Source organism: Podarcis erhardii (assembly GCF_964252035.2).
Source record: "Podarcis erhardii genome assembly, chromosome: 5".
NCBI lineage: Eukaryota > Metazoa > Chordata > Lepidosauria > Squamata > Lacertidae > Podarcis > Podarcis erhardii.
In genome coordinates this window covers 67,214,315-67,227,233 of record NC_138509.1, presented here as the reverse complement: position 1 = coordinate 67,227,233, position 12,919 = coordinate 67,214,315, and positions in this window count along the sequence as shown.

The window sequence follows — 12,919 nt, the reverse complement described above, 5'->3', positions numbered from 1 at the left end:
TTCAGTTAAGACACTCAACTGCAGCTCCACGAGAGAGGAAATGACTTAAGCCCATTTTAATATGGATTTGTTCCCCAATTCCCACAAGCCACTTGGAGAGGTGGATGAGTTTGCCCACCTGTCAATCAACATGACATCTGATGCAATCATACCATGCAGGCAAAGGAAGAGCCCAGAGTATTATGCATAAGATACTATATTGCATCCTAGGTTGCCTTGGCTATTTCCAATCTAAGGGAGCTTCACACACCTAACTTTGGGGGTCCCCCCTCCCCATTAATCAGAGGTTCATTTACAACCTTAAAAAAGAGCAGTAAAGAGCAATTTTTTCCAGTCTCTTTATGTATATCATATTAAAACTAGCTATGGTCTTCCTCTTCCTTGTTATACACTTAAATTGTGTATCTTGAAGCCTGACTCAAAGATTAGAATGTAAAACTTAATGCACCTTTAAATAACATATTTGTTGAAGTACAGTTCTCATAATTTCTGCAAGATTCTTGACATCCCCTTGTATCTTTTACCGCTGCTCCCACCAGAATCAAACAGACTGCCAAAATAGCAGAGTGTCCTTTGGGCTTAGCTGCAAAGCAAGATAAGTCAGGTGTTAAGTTGATCCTCACCTCTGTACAAAGGTGCAAATTATATTTAAATCTTCTTAGCGGTAAACCAAATTGGGCTACTCTAGGAGGGAACATTTAAATTGCTTTAAATTAGGATCTTTCTGAGTGTTCTTAACTTCTTAACCTAGGAGTGGGTAAGGGGGTATCATTAGAAGTCATATATGGATATCTGGTTTTCCCAGCTTTACTCCTAACCTAAAATACCCTGTGAATCAGCAGGTGCCTTCATTTAGTGAATTATTTCAACACCTTGCCTTCATTTAGTGAATTGCCACTCCATTTTGGTAGGAATAGATCTTACTTGGGGTACTAAGTCATCATCTCTCAGTTCCCAATCTCTGCATATACAACTCCTTTCCCTGCTTCTCACCCTTTATTTATTTATATCCCGCCTTTCTTCCAGTACAGAACCCAAGGACTTTGTGGGCAATCTTAGAGGGCTGGGGCCATCATAACATGGCAGTGGTGGCCCAAGTGGACAGGGCAATGGTGGGCAGCTCTTAGCTTTAATTGTATGGTAGAACACATTCCACCCACACAAAGTCAGAGGTTTTTACACACAGACGCACCCCTACACCTTCTCCCATCTCATATCTAGGCAAGCATGAGGCATTATCGCAGTTCAATGACACAATCTGGTCAAGCCAAACCACTCAAGGGTGCAAAGAAGAACTGATGAGAAAATCCTGAGGCAAGAAAAAGTGCTGGAACCAAACTATACTTGACTATCACTGCTTGGTCTCCGCAGGCACCATCACATTTGTTTGTGGGTGTTACAGAGCCTGTAGGCACTGCACTGGTGACGTCCCCAATAGCACTTTGGTCCTGTTTCACACTAGTCATTTTCAATTACAAACAGCCTCACTATCTGTGGCATTGCACCTGCTTGGATAACAACTGAATAACCTTCGGGTACAGTTTGGCAGCAGTTCCCTTGATCATGGTGACATTTTGCCCAGTAGCTTTGAACATGAGAATTGTTTCTTGTTTCATCCATGATTGCCTAGTTCATACCTGGCAAGCTATACAGAAACAAATTCCTGTGTCAAGTGTCCTTTGAAGGAGAATGGACAGGGTGTATAAAATTTCTCCCTTTTTAGCCACTCCTCTTCTTCGCGACATAAATTCATCGTTAGTCTGCCCATCTCCTGAATCTTTGGGGTCTTGCAGCATTATTCTTTTCAAAAAGCTCAGCAATCTGGCAGGTGCTCTCAGCCATGTTTGAGTCTTATCCAACAGCCTCCTCAGACATGTTTTGTTAAAACATCCAGACATGTTTGTTTGTTTTTTAATATAATTTTTATTGATTTTTGCACAAATTTTCCAACATAACAACTCCAAAACATCCAGACATGTATTCTACAAAGTGCTTGACACTCATAGTGCGTTAGTGATGGAGTTAATTCTGTTTTATTAGTTCTGAAATGTTCCCCCAATGCTAACACATCATTTCCTTGCATCACTGCCAAACTTTTGGAGGCACAGACGGTGTTGAAAGCAGGATCGCACACAACCAATAGCATCATGAGTGCAAATAAACATGAATGCACAATAAAAAGGAGATCTGGAGGAGACCCAAAGCTGGCTCCTTGTCTTCCTTCAAGACCTTGTGAATTGTTACCCAATTACTGGCCCAGAGAAGAAAATGTATGTCTGACTAAAATCTGGGAAAATGGGCAACTGTGTAAAACATACAGTCTATGGCAGGCTTCCTCAACCTTGGCCCTCCAGGTGTTTTTGGCCTACAACTCCCATGATCCCTAGCTAGCAGGACCAGTGGTCAGGGATGATGGGAATTGTAGTCTCAAAACATTTGGAGGGCCGAGGTTGAGGAAGCCTGGTCTGTGATGTTACCTGGCCTAGCTGCTGCTGCTCTACCACTAAACTGCAAATCTAGCTGCCTACCTAGCAGAGGCAATAATTTCAGTTGCTAGCACCTCCAATCCAAGGAGCCATATCTCTTACAATCCTACTGTGTACACACGCTGGAGGTGTTCGCAGTTGCTGGGTGTCTGCTGTGCAGTTGAGATGTATTTCCTTCTAAGTTCACAGCTCTAACCTTCAAATGTTTCTTCTTTGCACTTTGGTGCCAAGAAAATCGCTAGGAAATGAGGCAACAATTTTATACCTCTGTGGCATTAGAATAAGCATGACCCTTGAGAGTTGGTTTTGGTTTTAACCCAGTGTCTCCCAAAGTACCCCCTGCTTTTTTTAAACACTGGTGGATATTAATTCAGCATATGAATGTACATCAATTATGCTATCTATATTTGAAAATAAAATAGGGTGGGAGGTGGACAACAAAATGCTAAGCAGTATGGGTAGATGTAGAACACTTAACAGACTATGAAGGAGGACTGGTACTGTGTTTGCAGTGATGTAGTGGTAAACTTTGAAGTCCAGGAGCTCATCCTAACAGTCGCCGTATCCACGCAGCCCCCCTCAAGAGTTCAAAACTGCAAGCCACAGTATCGACCAGCTTATTATACACACAAACCACACACCAAAGAAGGCAGAACCCACAGGGCCAGCAAGTTCAGCCTGTGATGCAATGATGATAATAATTAATAGCATAAGAAAATACAAAAGGACTTAACCGGTCACAGTCTCCTTGTGCTGATCTCACATCAACAGAGCGGCTGCATTCTTCACCACTTGCTTCTTTCCCAAATACCAGTGAACAACTATCAGGAAGGGATTGCGGCCCCATTTACAAATGTTAAAACTGCCGCATCTGCAACCCTCCCTTCATAGGCGAGTATTTTGGTGCAGGCTCATGTCTCCCATATCTGGGACCCAACTCTTGAGGGCACCCCCTGGGGCATGGTGCAGCTCTCAAATGACAATACTTTGTCGCTGGAAAAATACAGTTTCACTGTCCGGCAAAACCTGTGGTTGACTGGAATGCGGTGTGACAAGTGTCATGGGGCATGTATTGGTTAGCACTTATGAAATCAGTGGTGACCAGTGGTAGTCTTCCTGTGTCATTTTGCGAGCACATTTTAATATGCCTTAAGGTAATTTTTGAGAGCTTTCAGCTGAAGCATTCCAGCAGAAGCAGGATGTAGCATTTAAAAGAGATTGGAAATGGGGTGAGAGAGAAAAACAGGTGAGCATCATTGCTCTTTATTATTATGCTTACTAAGTCACTTATTAGTGTATTACACTATTTGAAATAGTGTAATATCCATTTAGGGACGCGGGTGGCACTGTGGGTTAAACCACACAGCCTAGGACTTGCCAATCAGAAGGTCGGCGGTTCGAATCCCCGCGACCGGGTGAGCTCCCATTGCTTGGTCCCTGCTCCTGCCAACTAGCAGTTCGAAAGCACCTCAAAGTGCAAGTAGATAAATAGGTACCGCTCCAGCGGGAAGGTAAATGGCGTTTCCGTGAGCTGCTCTGGTTCACCAGAAGCGGCTTAGTCATGCTGGCCACATGACCCGGAAGCTGTACGCTGGCTCCCTCGGCCAATAAAGCGAGATGAGCGCCGCAACCCCAGAGTCGGTCACGACTGGACCTAATGGTCAGGGGTCCCTTTACCTTTAATATTCATTTACATCCATCCATCCTCCCAAAGAGCTCAAGGCAATCTACAGCGTTCTCTGCTTTGCTCACCAGGGTATACTTACAGCAACCCTGTCAGGTACACTAGGCTGAAGTAGCCAACATGGTGACCTGCGTATGCTGTTGAACTACAACTCCCATTAGCCCCAACCAGCATGGGCAGCAGCGGTCTGGGATAATGGAAATTGTAGTTCAACAAAATCCAGAGGTTACCATGTCGGCTGCACCTGTACTCAGCTGAGAGATAGTGATTGGCCCCAGGTCACTAAGCAAGCTTCATGGCTAGGTAAAAGGTAAAGGTAAAGGACCCCTGGACGGTTTAGTCCAGTCAAAGGCGACTATGGGGTTGCTGCGCTCATCTCGCTTTCAGGCCAAAGGAGCCGGCATTTGTCCACAGACAGCTTTCTGGGTCGTGATCAGCATGACTAAACCACTTCTGGTGCAACAGGACACAGTGGCAGGAACCAGAGTGCAAGGAAACACCGTTTACCCTCCCGCCACAGAGGTACCTATTTATCTACTTGCACTGGCATGCTTTTGAACTGATAGGTTGGCAGGAGCTGGGTCAGAGCAATGGGATCTCATTCCATCCCGGGGATTCGAACCACCAGCTTTCTGATCGTGAAACCCAAGAGGCTCAGTGGTTTAGACCACAGCGCCACCCACATCATGGCTGGGAGGAGGGATCTGAACCCTGCTCTCCCAGATCACACTCCAGCTCTCCAACTACTGCATCACATTGTTGCATTATGAGTCTACCATTTCCTCACCTGAATTCTTTTCAAATGTGGGTGGGGGATTGGGCCCAGCAGGCACCCCACTGTTGCAACACAACTATTTCTCCCTAGAGACACGCTATTCCTTTCTCCATTGAGATGTGGGTAGGGGCAGTAATTATCAGTGTTACTGTAATGCTAATAGTCATATGGGGTCAGGAAGCTTATTAGTGACAACATATCTGATGCAAATTACACCAAATTTTATAATGGATTCTGGCTGCAGCGAGGAGGCCAACGCAGGCTGACAGTAAACCATTTTTGAGGGCAAAATGGCCACAAAACACCGCAAATTTCTCTCAAGGTCAGGAAGGAGCAAGCTCTATTAAACGTGTAAATGATGGCTGTGAAGTGAAAATGTTGGGTGGCGGGGAGTCTTCTTCGCCTTCAACAGAGGGCCAAAACAATTAATGTGTCTGCATGTTTCATGAAAGAGTCAAGCATCTTCTTTTGATGTTCTTGGATCAAGGACAGTCAGCGTTGCCCAATGCTTCCCTTATTGACCGCTTCACCTAACAAAGTGACAGATTTTAATTGCATTTGCTGTTTAAAATTCAGTTATATTCATTAAAGGAAGTCTGAAGCGGAGGGAAACACACTGACCTTGACTATGAAAATCTCCTGGTTTAAGAAGCCCGCTGGGAATATGACTTACCGTTGCATCAGTACTGCAGAAAGCGGGAAGGGTCCAAATTAGAAAGTCGAATGTCTCCAGCTCCTCTTGATTATCCGATAAATTTGAATTGATCATTTGCTTTTTAAAAAACAAAAAACAGGGCAGGTCCAAATAGAGGCTCACATGCAGCAGTGCAAATACTTAGCAAGGCATTTATGGTAACTACATGTTTACAACAGAACAATTTCACACAATAACTGCCTACTTTTCATTTATAAATAAATAAATAAATATCCAAGTACAGTGGTACCTCAGGTTACATACGCTTCAGGTTACAGACTCCGCTAACCCAGAAATATTACCTCAGGTTAAGAACTTTGCTTCAGGATGAGAACAGAAATCTCATGGCAGTGGCACAGCGGCAGCAGGAGGCCCCATTAGCTAAAGTGGTGCTTCAGGTTAAGAACAGTTTCAGGTTAAGAACGGACCTCCGGAATGAATTAAGTACTTAACCTGAGGTACCACTGTACTTGGGAGCTACTGTATGGGGTTTACTGTTGACTGAAAATATCTCAGCCTGTGGTGCCAAGGGGTCAGTGTATCTGGCTGTTAACCAGAAGGTTGGTGGTTTGAGCCAACCAGGAACAGCTGTGGGCAGGATTCCTGCATTGCAGGAGTTGAAATAGATGACCCTCAGGGTCCCTTCGAACTTTGCAGTTCTATGATTCTTCTCTTTCCAAAATATTGCTACCCACATTATTCAGTTATTACACACTTCCTTCAGTCTCCACACTGCTTCCAGGACCCGAGGATGGGGAAGTGGGAGGGAAAGTCTGGAGAGCCAGGAAGACCCAGTGGAAGCTGCAACCCTATTATCAAAAGGTTTTTTTTTAAATCATTCATTTCTTAAAAATTACATCCCTGCCTTGTAGAACACAGCAGGAAGATGGCAATGAAATGAGAATGAATTGGCTCTGCCCTCATTGGCTCTGGCCCCATCTACTGTTGACCTTCCTGTCTTCTGCCCCTACCAGTTTCAATGGGCACCAGCCCTCCACTGTTCCTCATCCTTGCCTTCAAAGCAGCGGCGTAGCGTGGGTTGTCAGCACCCAGGGCAAGGCAAGTAATTTGCGCCCCCTAACCCGGGGCAAGGCAAGTACAGTAATTTACTCTCCCAAGCAGCAGCAGCGAGGCTTCTCTTTCCCCCGCGCTCTCCCGGAGCTGCCTCTTTTCTTTCCTTTTTCCCTTTCTCTAAGGCTTTTCGCTTTCTCTCCTTAATTGATTCCCCCTCCACACCGCGGCGTTTCCTGGCTGCTCCCCCCCCCTTCCCCTCTCTCTCCTCCTCGCTCTGCTTGCCTTGCCCTGCCCTGCCTGAGGGCGCCCTGAGGAGACTCCGCTCTCCTTTTTGACCAGGCGAGGTGGAAAAAGGGGGGGGAAGTCTCTTCCCGCCCCCTCGCCAGACTCCCTGCTCGGCTCGGCTCACTACCCAGGCGGCCAGTGGAGAGAGAGCCGCAATTACCATAAAGCTCCTCTCCCTCCGCTTCGCCAAGCTGTCAAAGCCCGGCAGCAGCGGCAACGGCAGCAGCAGGCGCAGCCAGACCCCCGCCAGCCAGCCAGCCAGCCCGCCCGCCCGCCCGGCTTCCTCTCCTTTTTTTGCACGCGGCAGAAGGCTTCGCTCTCCCCCTTCCGCGACCTCCTCGCCAAGCCGAGCGAGCGCGGGCTCCTTAACCTGTGGATTTTAGTAGGGGCAGAGAGCTGCTAGTGCGAGCGCGCCCCCCACCCATGTTGCACCCGGTGCAGCCGGCCCCCCTGGCACCCCCCACGCTACGCCACTGCTTCAAAGCCCTATGTGGCTCAGCTATCCTGCTACATTCCTGCCCATAGCTCTGCCTCATCACCATCTGCTGTCCAAAAATCTTCTCCCCGCTTAAATTACTCCGCACTTTCTCCCTTGCTGCCCCTGATGCCTGGAAGCATATAATAATAATAAAAATAATAACAATAACAACAACAACAACAACAACAACAACAACAATAATAATTTTTATTTATATCCTGCCCTCTCCAGCCGAAACCAGGCTCAGAGCGGCTAACAACAGTAAAATGATAAAACATTCTAAAATCATTCCATTATAAAATGAATTCCAATCAAATTAATGGCAACCATTGGGCTAGAAGTTCTGTGAGGATTGCCAAAGGAGGGAGTCAGGCTGTGCCCTGGCCAAAGGCCTGGTGGAACAGTCTTGCAGGCCCTACCAGAATGCCTGTGTGATGCGACCTTTCTCGCTTCAAATTCCTCTTAAAAACCCACCTATTTTGTGAAGTCTCTGTTCTCCGTGCCTTACTGTACATGAAATAAATGCAGATTCTTTTCCTTGTTTAACCCTGCCTCCATCTCTCTCCCTTTCTCTGTTAGGACTAGCTCTGCATCGACATTGAATGCTAGATTGTCAAGGCTGCAAACAAACCAGACATTTAAAGCGCATTTGCCTCCCAAAGAATCCCGGGAACTGCAAAATAAAGTTTCCGGGATTTCTTTTTTAAATGCATGGTTTGCAGCACGTAGCCAGTGTCCTTGAGCCATGGGCTTTTATGGCCTTGTAAAGAGAATAACAACATTCAACATGTTGAAGATGAGTTTTCTGGGTGAACAGATGTTATTTGAAAATGAAGCACTGGTGGTTCTATTGCCCACAGCAGATAGTGGTTATGTCACCTTTGACAACTGTCGCCACAGCATAATTTGTTGCTGGATTCCAAGAGACCTGGAACATTCCTTCTCCTCAGAAGATCTTCAAAACAGGGATAATTAAAAGGCATCATCAGTCACTTGGTGAGATTCTCTCCCCCTCAAAATGATATGAATTCCCTCATGACCACATCCATTTTTCTTTATGCTAGTAATAACCCTGCAGAGCTCTCTGGTAAAAAAACAACAAACCTCATTCATTTCTGGTTCAGAATTTTTAATAGGCTTTATTTGGTGTGTAGAACAGACAGGTGACTCTGCATTTTGTACTTGGGTTAGGGTTGTTTTTTTTTTGCAAGAGACACTATTGCTCAAATTACTGCAATCAGGCACTTTAGGTAACTTGAGGAGAGGTCATAGTAAGCAAAGCAGAATGCTTTCTCACCTCCTTTAATGTAGGCGCCATCCCTGCGGGGATCTCAGTGCTGCACATCTGACAAAAAAAGAAGTGGGGTAGCATTTATTCATCATTTGTTTCCTGCTACGTTTGAGTGGACGAAGTGTCATTGCCTTATATTCTGCCTGTATCTCTGACACACAATTCAGCTGGATGGAATGGATGGATTGCTTTTGGGGTGGAGTGAGAATGGGTGGTATATAAAAATCTGTAAGAAGAATCTATAGATCTACAAATCTGTAGAATTAGGCCACAAACAGCCTCTCTTTTTTGGTACAAACTCCACCTGCTTAGTCACGAATTTTGACTAGCTCTGTTTGCTCAGCCATTCCTCAGTATGGTTAGGTTCTCCTATCTATTAAAGGACCTCACTGCTGTTTTCATGCAAGTCTGTTTTCTCATCAGTTAAAACACTTTAGTGTCTAACTGTTACTTTTTCACTGTATGTGGGGCTATTTTGCATAAAAATGATTGCATTTCGAGATCATTATGAGATCAGGCAGCAACTCCAAATTCATTTCCCCTAAGCCACAAAACCTTGAAGTTGCCCAATCCCTGAAAACAAGAGCAAAACTGAAATTATTGATCATGTTGGATCCAGTATGTTAGCTGCGTACAGGGCTGGATTTAGGTCTGATGAGGCCCTAAGCTACTGAAGGTAAGGGGACCCATTATATGTCCAGCTGTCCTTTGTCAACAACAAATTGTCACTGTTTTTTGTGTTGAATATATGCTATATGGTAATTTATGGACCTAATAGGTATCTAAAGCCATTTGCACATAACAAAATATGTATTTTATCAAAGTAATTGTTGAACTGAAATACAATTAAGAAGAAGTATATTAATAGTGAAATACAATTAAGAAGCAAGAGAGTGGGGCACTAAGCTATAGCTTGTTTAGCTTATACGTAAATCCGGCACTGGCCATTAAACATACAGCCATTTAGGATTTTTAAAAACGAGTTTGGACTCAGCACATCCAATACAAAACCACTTCTGTTAAAAAGGTTTGAAGAGTTAAGCATCCAGCCTCCAACCTGATTCTTGTGGGCAGGAGAAACATAATGCTTGTCAACAGAGGCAAGGCAATAATGAAAAGGCTTCTTCATCATTATTTTTTGCTATTTATAGCACCATCAATATGCTTGGTGCTTTGCAGTTGGACAACAAAAAATGAGACTAACAAAGAATATCTGTTCAGTTGCATGTAGAAGAATATCTGTTCAGTTGCATGTAAAGATGGGGGAGAAGTTTGGTTTGAATGTTAATGAGAACTTAACGAATCCATACTTTCCAAAACATTATGTGATCCAAAATACAGCTATCCTTCAAAATTTGCACCTCTCAGAATTTTCTGATGCAGTTTTTCAACCAAATAATTTGCAGGAAAATGTGTATGTTACGGGAAAGTGTGCTTTAAAAAGCATGTATTAGTGAGCACAACATATAAAATGCATTATATTGGGGAAAATTGTTTGCAAAAATGCATATATTAGGAGAAATTAGGACTAAATGCTGGCAAATTTTCATAAGGATTATTTCTTTAAAATAAACTAACATTGCAGATTGAGGCAGAACTGTGAACTGATCTTGAGACGGAAAAAATGAGAAACTGAAATTCATCCCTCTCTAGTTACATCAGGGGATGGAGATTAGAAGACCTTCCCTCGCACATTAAGAGCACATGAAGGAGCACACAGATGTTGTAAAGGTGTGGTGATGTGTCCAGGAACAATTCCATTGAAGAAGCTAAGAGTGGTTACCCAGACCTCACTGCTGGTTGCGAAGGGGCCCCCATGGTAATTCAAGCTTCAGGGGCCCCCCAAGGTAGGTCCGCCAGCCACTGATCTGAACTCCTCTGGACTGAGCATACAGAAATTTGGCAAATTCCCCTTTGGTGTGGCAGATTTTAATACGGCTGCCAGAATGTTCAAATTAGGATTCGGATGTGCTGGAACCATATTTCCCCCATTATCCCACTTCTTTTAGGACACTGGTGCTGACATTACTGACGCCCTTAGTTATGCAAAGAGATCCAAGGCTTTAAGCCTTATTATATATGTTGTGTAAGCCGTACAGAGTGTCTGGGAAAACCTAGCCAGATGGGCAGAGTATAAATAATAAAATTATTATTATTATTATTATTATTATTATTATTAAGCTGAAAACATCTGAGGTTGAGTGATTACGTGGGTTGAGTGCAAAGGCAAAAGCAGATCTGTCAAGTCCAGAAGCAAACATTGCCTTTTCTTAAGAAATTTCAATTGGCCTATACTGTATTCATAGTTTCAAGGTTTGTGGTTCAGTCTTGACACAAATGCTCCATCACCTAGGCAATGAAACTGGCTGCCATAGAAACCTCAAGGCTGGATTACTCATCAGCTGCTTTTTCAGAAAGCAGATGGCTGCCTTTTCGCAGGAGGTATTTAAAATAGCTGTTATCTTATGGCAGGATGAAATCAACTTCATATGGGTTAAGTCTGTTCATTTAGATTTGTGGCCCATCCTTTCCTGTGGTTTCAGGATAGGTGGTACATTTACAGGTGCACAAAGATGGACCCCTATGCCAAAAGAAATCCCTGAATTCAGTGCTGCACTCTCAAATATACTTACGTTTGCAAATTTATTAACTAGAGCTTTACCTGTAGATTACTATTTGCTTCTGGATTAATAGGCGTAGATGAGTTTTTAAGTATGATGGTGTCATAATGACCTAACTGCGGCACACACTGACAAGGTTTGAGGGCACCTTGAACCTTGTATTGTGAAAAATCCAAGTGCAAAAGATATCCGTCTCAACATCAGAAATAATGTTGTGGCAATAAGGGCTGTTCAACAGTGGAAAAGTCTTCCTCGGGAGGTTGTAGACTCTCCTTCCTTGGAAGTTTTTAAGCAGAGGTTGGATGGCCACCTGTCATGGATGCTTTAGCTGATATTCCTGCATTGCAGGGGGTTGGACTAGATGACCCCTGGGGTCCCTTCCAACTCTGCAATTCTGTGATTCTATATGCCACCTCTTGCTTTGGGCTGGACACTCTTCAGTTACCTCTGGTCCTTATTGCTAGAAAGAAAACAACTCTGGTTTCACCATGAAATGCAAAAGATTATGCAGCTGTTGTAATTTAGATATTATATTTTATGTGAGGGAGTCACTGGAGTTACACTGCTCAGCTGGGCTTTGAAGACAGAACAGCATTTATCTTTGCAGTTCCACAGAGGATAACTACCATATTTTTCGCCCTATAGGACGCACTTTTTCCCCTCCAAAAATGAAGGGGAAATGTGTGTGCGTCCTATGGGGCAAATACAGGCTTCAGGAAGCTCTGCACAACCCTCCAGAGCCTGGCGCGAAGCCTCCGGAGGGTTGCGCAGAGCTGCCTGCCCTCCCGAGCTCCGCGCAGCTCTGCGCGACCCTCCGGAGCCCGGCGCGTTTTTATGGAAGACAATCTTACTCAGCAACGATTGATCACTAAAGAAGACGCCTGGACTTTTGTTGTGGGGACGGGATGGGACAGGACAGAACCGACGTGATTGGTCCTTAGTGAAGTATGTCTATTGTTTTACTTGATCTTATTTCCATTGTTTTACTTGATTTGATACTGCAGTCATGAAATTAAAAGACGCCTGCTTCTTGGGAGAAAAGCAATGACAAACCTAGACAGCATCTTAAAAAGCAGAGACATCACCTTGCCAACAAAGGTCCATATAGTTAAAGCTATGGTTTTCCCAGTAGTGATGTGTGGAAGTGAGAGCTGGACCATAAAGAAGGCCAGTCGCCAAAGAATCGATGCTTTTTGAATTATGGTGCTGGAGGAGACTCTTGAGAGTCCCATGGACTGCAAGAAGATCAAATCTATCCATTTTGAAGGAAATCAGCCGTGAGTGCTCACTGGACGGACAGATCGTGAAGCTGAGGCTCCAATACTTTGGCCACCTCATGAGAAGAGAAGACTCCCTGGAAAAGACCCTGATGTTGGGGAAGATGGAGGGCACAAGGAGAAGGGGACGACAGAGGACGAGATGGTTGAACAGTGTTCTTGAAGCTACCAGCATGAGTTTGACCAAACTGTGGGAGGCAGTGGAAGACAGGAGTGCCTAAACAACAAATACTGTACTTGCTGCTTTGTTGTTGTTTGTTGTTTAGTCGTTTAGGCACCACTGTCTTCCACTGCCTCTGTTGTTTAGTCGTTTA